This window comes from Taudactylus pleione, unplaced genomic scaffold (assembly GCF_031769625.1).
Source record: "Taudactylus pleione unplaced genomic scaffold, aTauple2 ptg000433l, whole genome shotgun sequence".
Classification (NCBI taxonomy): Eukaryota; Metazoa; Chordata; class Amphibia; order Anura; family Myobatrachidae; genus Taudactylus; species Taudactylus pleione.
Window position 1 is genome coordinate 1,098,929 of NW_028284835.1, and position 12,529 is coordinate 1,111,457.

The 12,529-nt window shown below is 46.7% G+C and overlaps 1 non-coding gene across 1 annotated transcript; it reads right to left on the reverse strand.

The window, feature by feature from the left end:
• Positions 1-11,729: 11,729 nt before the first annotated feature.
• LOC148505970 (U2 spliceosomal RNA) lies at positions 11,730-11,919 on the reverse strand. The gene has a single exon (XR_015869829.1). It is a non-coding gene; the product is annotated as a U2 spliceosomal RNA (small nuclear RNA).
• Between the last annotated feature and the right edge of the window lie 610 nt (positions 11,920-12,529).

Genomic DNA, 12,529 nt, shown 5'->3' on the forward strand with positions numbered 1-12,529 from the left:
TGCTACTGCAGGCAAAAGTAGATGTTCTGTGCGCAGGAGGAGGGGTAAGGGGTGACAGGCATAGTGCTGCTGGTGCACTGGCAGGTTGGCTGGGATCTGTTACAGGGGGCAGCATAGGTAGGCCTGAAAGGCTCTTGCTGCTGGGGTGATCTATGAGCCCCAGCTGTGGCAATGTAGCTGGTTCCATCCATCTCCCTTTCAGCTGACTTAAGGCCTGATTCAGCAAGGATCGATATTCTGCTTATACGCACGCAACAGTTTGTGCACTGCTTCCGCATAACGCAACAATCAGCCGATTGTGTAAGTATAAGCAACTGCGTTCGTTGCTGAATCAGGGCCTTAGATAAGACATCATGAATCCTCCTCTCCACGGCCAGTCTGTTCTGTAAACCTTAACTTGGGAGTGACGCAGGCCCCAATAGCGTCCGTGCCATCAGTTCTCCATACTCTACTGGCTGATTGTAGCACTTGGTTGGCGAATGTCTCTGTTGCATTTCCCGCCTCACATGGTCACTTCCTATCCCTCCTAGGTGGTAAGCCCTGGGGTTACAGAACAGACTTGGGAGCAGGAGCATCATCAGTCTACTCTCGTCTCCTATGTAAAAGCTGATGGCTGAAAGATAAAAACGTCACGTCAATTTGTATTTCAACTTAATTTTGTGTTTTAATATCAACATTTTCTCTTTCCAGCACCCTTCAATAGCTATTGCCCAGGATTTCAAAGACCACTGGAATTTGCCCAATTGTGGAGAAGCCATTCAGAGCCAGATTAAGACCGCTCAGGGCCCTAGGTAAGATACTGCCTTGGGGCCTATATTAATGTATATATAAATAAACACAGTATATCTCCCTCACACAGCTCCCCACCCCCACAGATCCCACACACACACAACCCTCCTCTCGGTCCCCCACACATAGATCCCACCCTTACACAGATCTCCATACTTACACAGTCCCCCCCCCCCCCCCAAACAGCTATTCACTCCTCACAGACCCTGTCCTCTCACATAGTCCCCCAAACAGCTCTCCCCTCCACAGATCCTGCCCCACCACACAGCTCTCCTCACACAGACCATGTCCCCTCACATAGCTGCCCACACAGCTCTCGTCCTCTCATCAGTTAATAAAAAATGGTGGTCTATCATGAAACACAAGAGGAAAAAAAAAGGACTCTTAAAAAAACTTTGTGTTACCTTCTCCAGCCTGTCATTATTCTAGGACAACAGATGTGTGGTCTTCAGAAGATGGGGTGTGCGCAACCAAAAGCCTCATCATAAAATGGTGATTTGGGACTTTATATTACTCTTTAAACAGTGATTTTTCTTTTTGTTTTAACACAGAGGTATATTTACTAAAGGGCGGCTTTTTAGAAGTGGAGATGTTGCCCATAGCGACCAATCAGATTCTACTTATTTATCTAGCACCTTATAGAAGATAATAGCTAGAATCAGATTGGTTGCTATGGGCAACATCTCCACTTCTAAAAACCCGCACTTTAGTAAATATACCCACACGTTTTAAGGATATCCCTGCTTTACTTCAGATGGTTAAATCAAATTGATTGAGGTACTTAAGGCACCTGTGTTCAAGCATGGATATTCTTAAAACCCGGACTGTAATGGCAGAGTTTAGGTGCTCCTGTTGCTGCAACATGCAGAAATACATTGCAACACCGGATCCTATAGGGGTGCGTCAGCATGAAAACATAGCAAGGCCGGCAGCTTACTGTGACAGCGAATACATATGTAAATGAGTTTCTCCTTCATAGACTAAAAAAAAATAAAATGTCCCTCCTCCCACCTATACAAACATCTGGCTCATCTCTGACAACAGGGTGGATAGAGAAATGGGTGGATCCTTGAAGAACATTGAAAAAGAAAGTAAGGACATAAATCAACCACATATATTACACACAGTCCTGGATATTTAGAATGTTTTAAAGGAAAGTTGTGGAGAAATAAGCGCTATTTAATAACAAAACAATAAAGAAATCAGGAAATTACATCATGCAAACATTGGGCCTGATCCAGCGAGGAACGCAGTTGCTAATACGCACGCAATCGGCCAATTGTTGCATACTGTGCATGCATACGCATCGCAGTGCGCGAACTAGCTACTGACTACTGTCGAAGCTGGATAATTGGCTGAGACAAGATCAGCTTAAAATTAGATCATAACTACGCCATCTTGAAAATTAGATCACAAGACGCCATTTTGCGAATGGCCGCCCAGCGCCATTTTTGCTAAACTCACACTTAAGTACATATGGCGATGTTACTATTAGCATCATGCGATTGCATCTTTCACCATTTCTCATACACACATAAATATGCACAGTTGCGCTGTTAACTAGTCGCACATTAGCGAATGCATAAGACCCTGTATGAAAAACGCTGTTTATTAGCTTCATGCACACGCATCTGCCCCAAGTTAACTAGCGTCTTGCTATCAAACCGCACATACTTACACATTACATATTTACATACAAGGTTCCATAAGCTTTAAAGTATAAGATTCATGTTTGTTCATTTATTATAATTGCTGTGAAATAAAGGTTATTTGGTAGCTCAGGTTTAATACATGATAAGTATGCCGTACTTGGTATTATACTGATCTGCACCCTCTCCACAGCTTCCCGGTATCGTCGGTGGGAAGATCGCAACATGCATTCGCAACTTATGGACCGCAGAGACTTAAAGCACCGAAATGTACATTATATGACCAACTGTTTAGATTTGCATGAGGCGGGAAACAGAGGCAACCAGCTGTCAGAGGCCGGACCATGTCTATTTGAATCAACCTGTTAAATGCTCTGTAACAGATGCATCCCCCTTGGGAACCAATGGCATCAGCGACAAGCCTCTCTAATGTGTTGTCTGTTTCTGTGAGAGTATAAACGTGTGTGTTGTGACCCCAGTCTGAGTCTTCTTGCTGAATGCTGATTGACGGAGGTTTCTTGCTGATGCCAGGATCTGGCCCAGAGCGCTGCGTATGTATAACTGTACTTGGGTCTGTATAATTTCTTTGCGCTAAATTGTACTTAGATCATAGCGTGTAACTGACTGTACTTTTACTTGAATAATACTTTGTGCTTTGGAAACACAGGTTCAAGGTCTGGAGTCTTTATTTAATGTATGACTGCGTACGCAAATTGCGTCAACCTTAGAGGTTTATAGTTAGGATATTAGAAGGTATAGGTAGGAGTGTATAGAAGTTCAAAGTCAGTATCGTTACTACGTAGACCCATCACAGATTGACCGAAGTGCAGTTTGTGGGTGGTAACGGGGTGGAGGGTCAGCCGAACACAAGCGCACCAGTGCGTTTCAACGCCGTTGCAGGGGTGTGCATAAATTAGTCTCTGCGGTGCCCTACGCAGCCTGAGGCCTCATAGCGTGCCCTGAAGTTAGAGATTTCTGAGTGTGTGCGTGAGGCTGCGATGGTACTCGATTGTACCGATGGTTTTGCACTCTTGCTAAACATTACGGGTGTGTATAAGGTAGAGTGGGCGTCCTTATGTAGTGCAGAGGCAGCATTGCTTAGCATACTATCACCGTTGAACTGCGTGCGTAATCGCTATTGTATTCGCAGTTGCGTTCCATAGTGAATCAGGCCCACTGTCCATAAGGAAAGGCGCTCCTGGAGAAGCGGAGATGTTACAATTGGCTTTGCAGTGTACTGGTATCAAACTAATAATAGTAGTGCTGTATAGCTCCGGTTAGGGGACGCATTTTTTAGAGGGGGTGGGTGGGGTTTTGCAGAGTCGTACCTAGACTTTTTGGTGCCCTGTGCCATAGAGAACATTGGCGCCTCCCCATTTTTTAAATAGGGACATAAGCATCTGAAAAAGGACCATGGCCTTATATGGAAGTGTCAGGGAAGAGATAGGAGAGGCCAGGAGATGCTGGGGATAAATAGGGACATTATATAGTGCACCTGAGAGAGGGCCATGGCCTCATGGGGAAAGGCCAGGTAAAAGATAGGGGAGGCCAGGAGATGCTGGGGATCAATAGGGACATAGTATAGTGCACCTGAGAGAGGGCCATGGCCTCATGGGGAAGGGCCAGGGAAGAGATAGCGGAGGCCAGGAGATGCTGGGGATATATAGGGACATAGTATAGTGCACCTGAGAGAGGGCCATGGCCTCATGGGGAAGGGCCAGGGAAGAGATAGCGGAGGCCAGGAGATGCTGGGGATAAACAGTGACATAATATAGTGCACCTGAGAGAGGGCCATGGCCTCATGGGGAAGGGCCAGGGAAGAGATAGGAGGAGGCCAGGAGATGCTGGGGATAAATAAGAACATAATATAGTGCACCTGAGAGAGGGTCATGGCCTCATGGGGAAGGGCCAGGGAAGAGATAGGAGGAGGCCAGGAGATGCTAGGGATAAATAGGGACATAATATAGTGCACCTGAGAGAGGGCCATGGCCTCATGGGGAAGGGTCAGGGAAGAGATAGGAGAGGCCAGGAGATGCTGGGGATAAATAGGGACATAGTATAGTGCACCTGAGAGAGGGCCATGGCCTCATGGGGAAGGGCCAGGGAAGAGATAGGAGAGGCCAGGAGATGCTGGGGATAAATAGGGACATTATATAGTGCACCTGAGAGAGGGCCATGGCCTCATGGGGAAGGGCCAGGGAAGAGATAGGGGAGGCCAGGAGATGCTGGGGATAAATAGGGACATAATATAGTGCACCTGAGAGAGGGCCATGGCCTCATGGGGAAGGGTCAGGGAAGAGATAGGAGAGGCCAGGAGATGCTGGGGATCAATAGGGACATAGTATAGTGCACCTGAGAGAGGGCCATGGCCTCATGGGGAAGGGCCAGGGAAGAGATAGGAGAGGCCAGGAGATGCTGGGGATAAATAGGGACATAATATAGTGCACCTGAGAGTGGGTCATGGCCTCATGGGGAAGGGCCAGGGAAGAGAGAGGGGAGGCCAGGAGATGCTGGGGATAAAAGAGGAAGCTACAAGCGAGAATGGTAATAAATAGGAGAATTGACAGATCCAAACAGCGCCTCCCTGCCCTGCGGTGCCCTGTTCTATGGCACTGGTCACACTACCCTAGTTACGGCCCAGGGGTTTTGTATTAGGTATTAAACAGATAATAGTGCTACATAGCATTGGCTAGGATAACCATCAGTGGCTTTGGTTTAAATTGGTAATATAAGTGCGCCATACCACAACTGTACGACACTCATTTAATCATTGGGTTGGGGTGGTAATATCAGAGCTACATTGCTCTTTCCACTTTTAAATTAAAATCATTAATATTTGAAAACATATATTTGCATTTTTACACTATTTGTTCGGTTAGAAAACCTGTATTTAGGCTATACCAGGGCTGCCCAGCACAGGACGCAGGCTATTTTATTGTTACTGGTAGAACTTAAGATGCTATAAGGCACTGTTGGCTAACCTTGACACTCCAGCTGTTATGGAACTACATAACCCAGCATGCACTGCTACAGTTTTGCTATTAGGGCATGCTAAAACTGTGGCAGGGCATGCTGGGATATATAGTTCCACAACAGCTGGAGTGTCAAGGTTAGCCAACACTGCTATAGGGTAGTGTAGAGTACACATCAGCAGGTCACCTGCAATCATCCAAGTCAGGGGCATTCAACATGCTGCCATCCAACTGCTGTGGAACTAAACATCCCAGCATGCCCTGTCACAGTTTTAGCGTGACCTAAAAGCAAAACTGTGGCAGGGCATGCTGATATGTGTAGTTCCACACTGATGACATAATTTTCGACTATTGTAACCATCCCCGTATTCAATTACCAAGACTTTTCGCCGATGCGAAAAGTCTTTGTAAAAAATAGAGATAAGTTTTCTCCAGTGTTTAGCTGGCGAAAGAAAGTGCAGAATTGGGGTTTTGGGGTGCAGGCTTAAAAAAAAAAAAAAAAAAAAAATAGCCTGCACCCCTGGGAATAGTCCCTAAAATTAATGTATGTCAAAAAAAGTAAAAAAAAAAAAATTGGGACATCCCAAAAAGATATTTTACATTTTGGGGTAAAAAAAATAAAATAAGGTACAAACTTCTAAAATAGCTAAATGTAAACAGAGGGGTTCCCATATATGCGGCAGGTGTTTTCTTCATTGGGGGGAGTAGCGGCAGGTGCATTTTTGCAGAATTTAAAAAAAATCATTTTAGGGACGTAAAAATATGCTTGCACCCATTTTCATGTACCCCAAATTTGATGTGCAGTTATTTTTCCCCAAAAAACCCCGACTTCCCTTCAGCATGCAAAAACGGGGTACCCATAGTGATCCCCCATGTCTGGACATCTTTAGGGGGGTCCAAGGATGATTTCCCGAAAATTGACATTTTTTTTCACCGCTTCGTTTCACCCGGTCCCGTTTTCGCATCCATGGAAATTGAATACAGTGAATAGCGGGCACGCATGCGATACTTTTCCACCTGAAAAACAGGTGAAGGCGAAAAGTACAGCAGGCAAAAAGTCTGCACTTTTCACCTCAAATTGAATACGGGCCCTAGTCGCAAACTGATACAACATCCAGCTTCAGGAGACTGCACTGATTAATGTGATATGCGGCACTTGTATATCTGTGTGCAACGGAGCCTGTACACAAGGCACAATGGAACTTGGCGTGGCAAAAAGCAGCAGCATTATCGCTGCATACAGATTCAAAGACTCATCGCACACAGATATACAAGTGTTGTGACCAGGATGCCATTTAGGGTGAAGATGATGCCCGGGCCAAGTTGAGTCACATGGGCACTGGCACTCCAAGAAGGGTTGTGTAGCAGGACTGCAGCAAGTGTGTATGACACATCTGTTTGGCACAATACTCACTTTAAGGCATAAACAGAAGATATTGGGATTTATAAACGTGGAATAAAGCATATAGGTGTACAAACGTGTCTGATAAGCAAATAGAAGACACAATCTATGACTAGATCACTGCAGACTGTCACATGACCATCTCACCGACGTTCTTTCATTCTCAGACGAGGGGACAGAAGTGACATCAATGCGGATGTAATTACACACGTCAACTGTAGGCAGTAATGTGAGACAGATGGTCGCATTGTCCCCTAGATTGTAAGCTCCTAGGAGCAGGGTCCTCCTCCCCACAGCCTTCTTCTCTAGCACTTCTATGCCTGTCTTCACCTTCAGAGCTGTACTGTGTATGGAGAATTGTGTTGCTAATTGCTACTTGTGTAGTTTAGATTTTGGTTACTGTATTGCAGGGGTGGGGAACATTTTTTTTTCTGCCGAGGGACGTTTTGATATTTATAACATTATTGACGGGCCTGATGCAGGCCACGCCCCCTGTGTGATGTCACAGAGGGGGTGGGGCCACAATCGCCCGTGATTACATCAATGCCCGGAGCATCCCAAGGATGCTCCAGGGAGCTGTAAGGACAGCAGTGTGACCGTCTGAAGCACCCCAAGAATGCCTGAGGCGGCACGGCTACATAGATTCTGGCTGCAGGGTGGCATTCTAGGCATTCTACTAGCCAGATGAGGCTAACAGAAAAAAGCTCAGAGGGCCAGACCAAACTATTCCGGCGACCTTATATGGCCCTCGGGCCTGAGGTTCCCCATCCCTGCTGTATTGTAATGTAATGTTCTGTGTCCTCTTTACTGTACGAACGTCACTGCAGACCACTTATGGCACCCTATAAATAAACTGTAATAATTGTCTTGCAGGACTACGGACCAGAGGTTTAGGAACGATCATCGCTTCCGGTGCATAGCGCACACACTCAAATTCCCGGGCCAAATGGTTGTAAATCAGCTGTTAGGCCCAATTATTTTATAGTGTGTAACTAGCTAAAGACTAGGATTCTCTCGGATACTATAGAATTTAGTTGAACTCGACATAATACATATGTATTCTTGATGGAGATGCTTGCTCCACTGAACTAAACTTAAAGGTTAATAGTAACTATACTAAATTTAACAAGACGGGGCATCAGTATGATATATGTTGGGAAGGGAGTGATAATAAAATGATGAGCGAGCCAAAATTAAATGAACTTTTATGTATAAGTCGCCACTAAATGTCTGCACCGGACCATACAAGAGCTACAGGGGGGGGGGGAGATAACTGAGCACTCAGTGACACTGAACCCATCATAAAAGCAAGCATTGGGGAACTACTGGGGGGGATAACTGAGCACTCAATGACACTGTACCCATCATAAGAGCAAGAATTGGGGAACTACAGGGGGGGATAACTGAGCACTCAATGACACTGTACCCATCATAAGAGCAAGCATTGGGGAACTACAGGGGGGGGATTACTGAGCACTCAGTGACACTGTACCCATCATAAGAGCAAGCATTGGGGAACTATAGGGGGGGATAACTGAGCACTCAATTACACTGTACCCATCATAAGAGCAAGCATTGGGGAACTACAGGGGGGGATAACTGAGCACTCAGTGACACTGTACCCATCATAAGAGCAAGCATTGGGGAACTACAGGGGGGGATAACTGAGCACTCAGTGACACTGTACCCATCATAAGAGCAAGCATTGGGGAACTACAGGGGGGGATAACTGAGCACTCAATTACACTGTACCCATCATAAGAGCAAGCATTGGGGAGCTACAGGGGGGGATAACTGAGCACTCAGTGACACTGTACCCATCATAAGAGCAGGCATTGGGGAACTACAGGGGGGGGATAACTGAGCACTCAGTGACACTGTACCCATCATAAGAGCAAGCATTGGGGAACTACAGGGGGGGATAACTGAGCACTCAATGAGACTGTACCCATCATAAGAGCAGGCATTGGGGAGCTACAGGGGGGGATAACTGAGCACTCAGTGACACTGTACCCATCATAAGAGCAGGCATTGGGGAACTACAGGGGGGGGATAACTGAGCACTCAGTGACACTGTACCCATCATAAGAGCAAGCATTGGGGAACTACAGGGGGGGATAACTGAGCACTCAGTGACACTGTACCCATCATAAGAGCAAGCATTGGGGAACTACAGGGGGGGGGGATAACTGAGCACTCAATGACACTGTACCCATCATAAGAGCAGGCATTGGGGAGCTACAGGGGGGGATAACTGAGCACTCAGTGACACTGTACCCATCATAAGAGCAGGCATTGGGGAACTACAGGGGGGGGATAACTGAGCACTCAGTGACACTGTACCCATCATAAGAGCAAGCATTGGGGAACTACAGGGGGGGATAACTGAGCACTCAGTGACACTGTACCCATCATAAGAGCAAGCATTGGGGAACTACAGGGGGGGATAACTGAGCACTCAATGACACTGTACCCATCATAAGAGCAAGCATTGGGGAACTACAGGGGGGGATAACTGAGCACTCAATGACACTGTACCCATCATAAGAGCAGGCATTGGGGAACTACAGGGGGGGATAACTGAGCACTCAATGACACTGTACCCATCATAAGAGCAGGCATTGGGGAGCTACAGGGGGGGATAACTGAGCACTCAGTGACACTGTACCCATCATAAGAGCAAGCATTGGGGAACTACAGGGGGGGGATAACTGAGCACTCAGTGACACTGTACCCATCATAAGAGCAGGCATTGGGGAGCTGCAGGGGGGGATAACTGAGCACTCAGTGACACTGTACCCATCATAAGAGCAGGCATTGGGGAGCTGCAGGGGGGGGGGGGGATAACTGAACACTCAGTGACACTGTACCCATAAGAGCAAGCATTGGGGAACTACAGGGGGGGATAACTGAGCACTCAATTACACTGTACCCATCATAAGAGCAAGCATTGGGGAGCTACAGGGGGGGATAACTGAGCACTCAGTGACACTGTACCCATCATAAGAGCAGGCATTGGGGAACTACAGGGGGGGATAACTGAGCACTCAATGACACTGTACCCATCATAAGAGCAGGCATTGGGGAGCTACAGGGGGGGATAACTGAGCACTCAGTGACACTGTACCCATAAGAGCAAGCATTGGGGAGCTACAGGGGGGGATAACTGAGCACTCAGTGACACTGTACCCATCATAAGAGCAAGCATTGGGGAGCTACAGGGGGGGATAACTGAGCACTCAGTGACACTGTACCCATAAGAGCAAGCATTGGGGAACTACAGGGGGGGATAACTGAGCACTCAGTGACACTGTACCCATCATAAGAGCAAGCATTGGGGAACTACAGGGGGGGGATAACTGAGCACTCAGTGACACTGTACCCATAAGAGCAAGCAAATAGCATAATTGAAGAGGATTAAGACACAGCTAGTGTGGAGCACCAGTGACATATCTAGGGCTAGGGGGAGGACAAGAGGGAAGGGGACCTTCCTATGAGGGATTATACACTAAGGGGAAGAGCTGAACAGTTGGTGGGTGAACTGGGAAGGATACAAGGTGGAGTAGAGGAAATGAGTTATGAGGAAAGCCGGTAAACATTAAGAAAAAGTTGTCTAAAGCTGGGAAGACAGGTGGAGATTGACAAGATGAGCACTTGCATTCCAGATGGGGCACAATGAACAAAATCTCTGAGCCGAGCATGAAAGCAAGTGACCAGGGCTGGAGGGAGGGCCGCATTCAGACGCAGAGAGGAAAAAAGGGGAGTATAGAAATAAAGGGGAGGGTCTAATAAACAATGGTGAAGAGTGTACATTCTTAGGGGGATTGGGAGTAAGTGTAACAGGACGCTCATTATAGCGTCATTATTATTGTTTAGAAGCGATTCATATGTAACATTGTAATACATATGAATTGCTTCCAAACATCTAAGTGGGATATACTGAGTATGATCCATTTTATATCTTCAATTTTCCTACAATAAACATCCATACTGTTAACCTTGCAGTGCTAAATATGGGCTATATAATCTAAATTTATATATATTATTAAACTTACTCAGAGGAATACTGGTTTATTTACCATAAGCCACAAATAATTCTTAGAATTATAATCTTGCAGAGATAAGAGACTGCACTGGACGCTAATAAACAGATTATATATCTAATGCGTGCTCTGGTACAGTGTGATGTATACAAAAATGAATTGCAGAACACAGTGATACACTGTACCCTAATATGCACACCAAATATATTTATAATATGGCTAAAAAGACGACTTCTCTAACCTGGTTAAGTCCTTTTCTTCGAACTCCATAGGGGACACAGGCTTATACCATGGGTATAGGGTGCAGCAGGAAGAGTCCGGGCATAAACTAGTTAAACTTCTCCCAGCAGCCCTGGCTGCTCCCCCCCCCCTATACCCCGTCCCCAGGCGGGCCAGTTTAGTTAGCAAGCCCAAGCTTCGAACTCCATAGGGGACACAGGCTTATACCATGTGTATAGGGTGCAAAACGCGAAAGGAATACTGGAAACAAGAGTAAAAAAACAGGCAAGACATGTCTCCCTTTCCTCTTCACACTTCCATATGGGACACAGGCTTAGACCATGGGACATCCTAAAGCTGTCCCATTAAGGGAGGGGACGCGCCGCAGCTGCGCTGAGAACCCCTTCGGCCAAAAGTCGCTTCTGTGGCAGCGAAGGTGTCAAATGAACCGAACCAGAATAAAGTATGGGCAGAGGACCATAGGGCCTCTCCACAAACCTGCTCAGCCAAGGGCACCTCTGGCGAGCCAACCAAGAAACTCAATCTGGTGAATAAAATACGACTGTAAAGACCGAACAAAAAGGACCGCCATCGCCGAAATGTGAATCAAACGGAGCCAACTGGCTAAGTCCCATGTGGAGTCCTAACCACAAAGATCCCGAGGACCGGTCCAGAAAGTACTGCAATACCCGGTTAATGCATGGAGTGGACAGAGAAAGCTCTTCTTCCATCTCCCGGTTCTAAAAATCCATTCAATATAAAACCCCCAGATAGGGGGCGAATCAGATATTAAACTGATAAGAACAGAGACTACACTGGATGTTAGCCAAAGGCCGAGAAGCGATAGAAAATGAAGGACTACCGTAGGAAAGTAGCCTAAGCAAATTCAAAGAACAGCCCGATCCCAGTGAAAAAGCCCCAATGGGGGGGTGGGACAGGCAAGGCACTAAAGAGAAACACTCAGAGCATGAAAGCAGTCATCCGTGTAAGCAAACAAATGTAAGCAGAGTCCAAGGGCACGAAGAGTTCGAAGCACCAAAGACAAAGTCCAAGGACCCGTTGGACAACACCGTCCGATGAGAACACCTGGAGAGTTCGTACGTCAGGCATCAGAGAGGTGGAGGGACAATTCAGCCCCACCTGCAGAAGGTAGAGGAATAAAATTCCAGTCAGAACACCAAGCAAAATAAATCCGCCCAAGCAGTGACAAAGTCTTGCAGAGGAGAACTTATGGGCAAACAGCATAGTACGAATGACTGACTTGGAGAATTCTGAAGTGCTCAAGACAGAGTCAAGAACGAGATGGGCCAGATACAGATAGAAGCACGGGCCCGGAGACAGAAGATCCGGTCACAAGGAAGATACAGCAGAGCGTTGATAGAAGATCTGCGGACCAACTCACCAAGACCCATAGGAGGCAACCAGGATTAGCATGCCTCCCTCCCACCGCAGCCT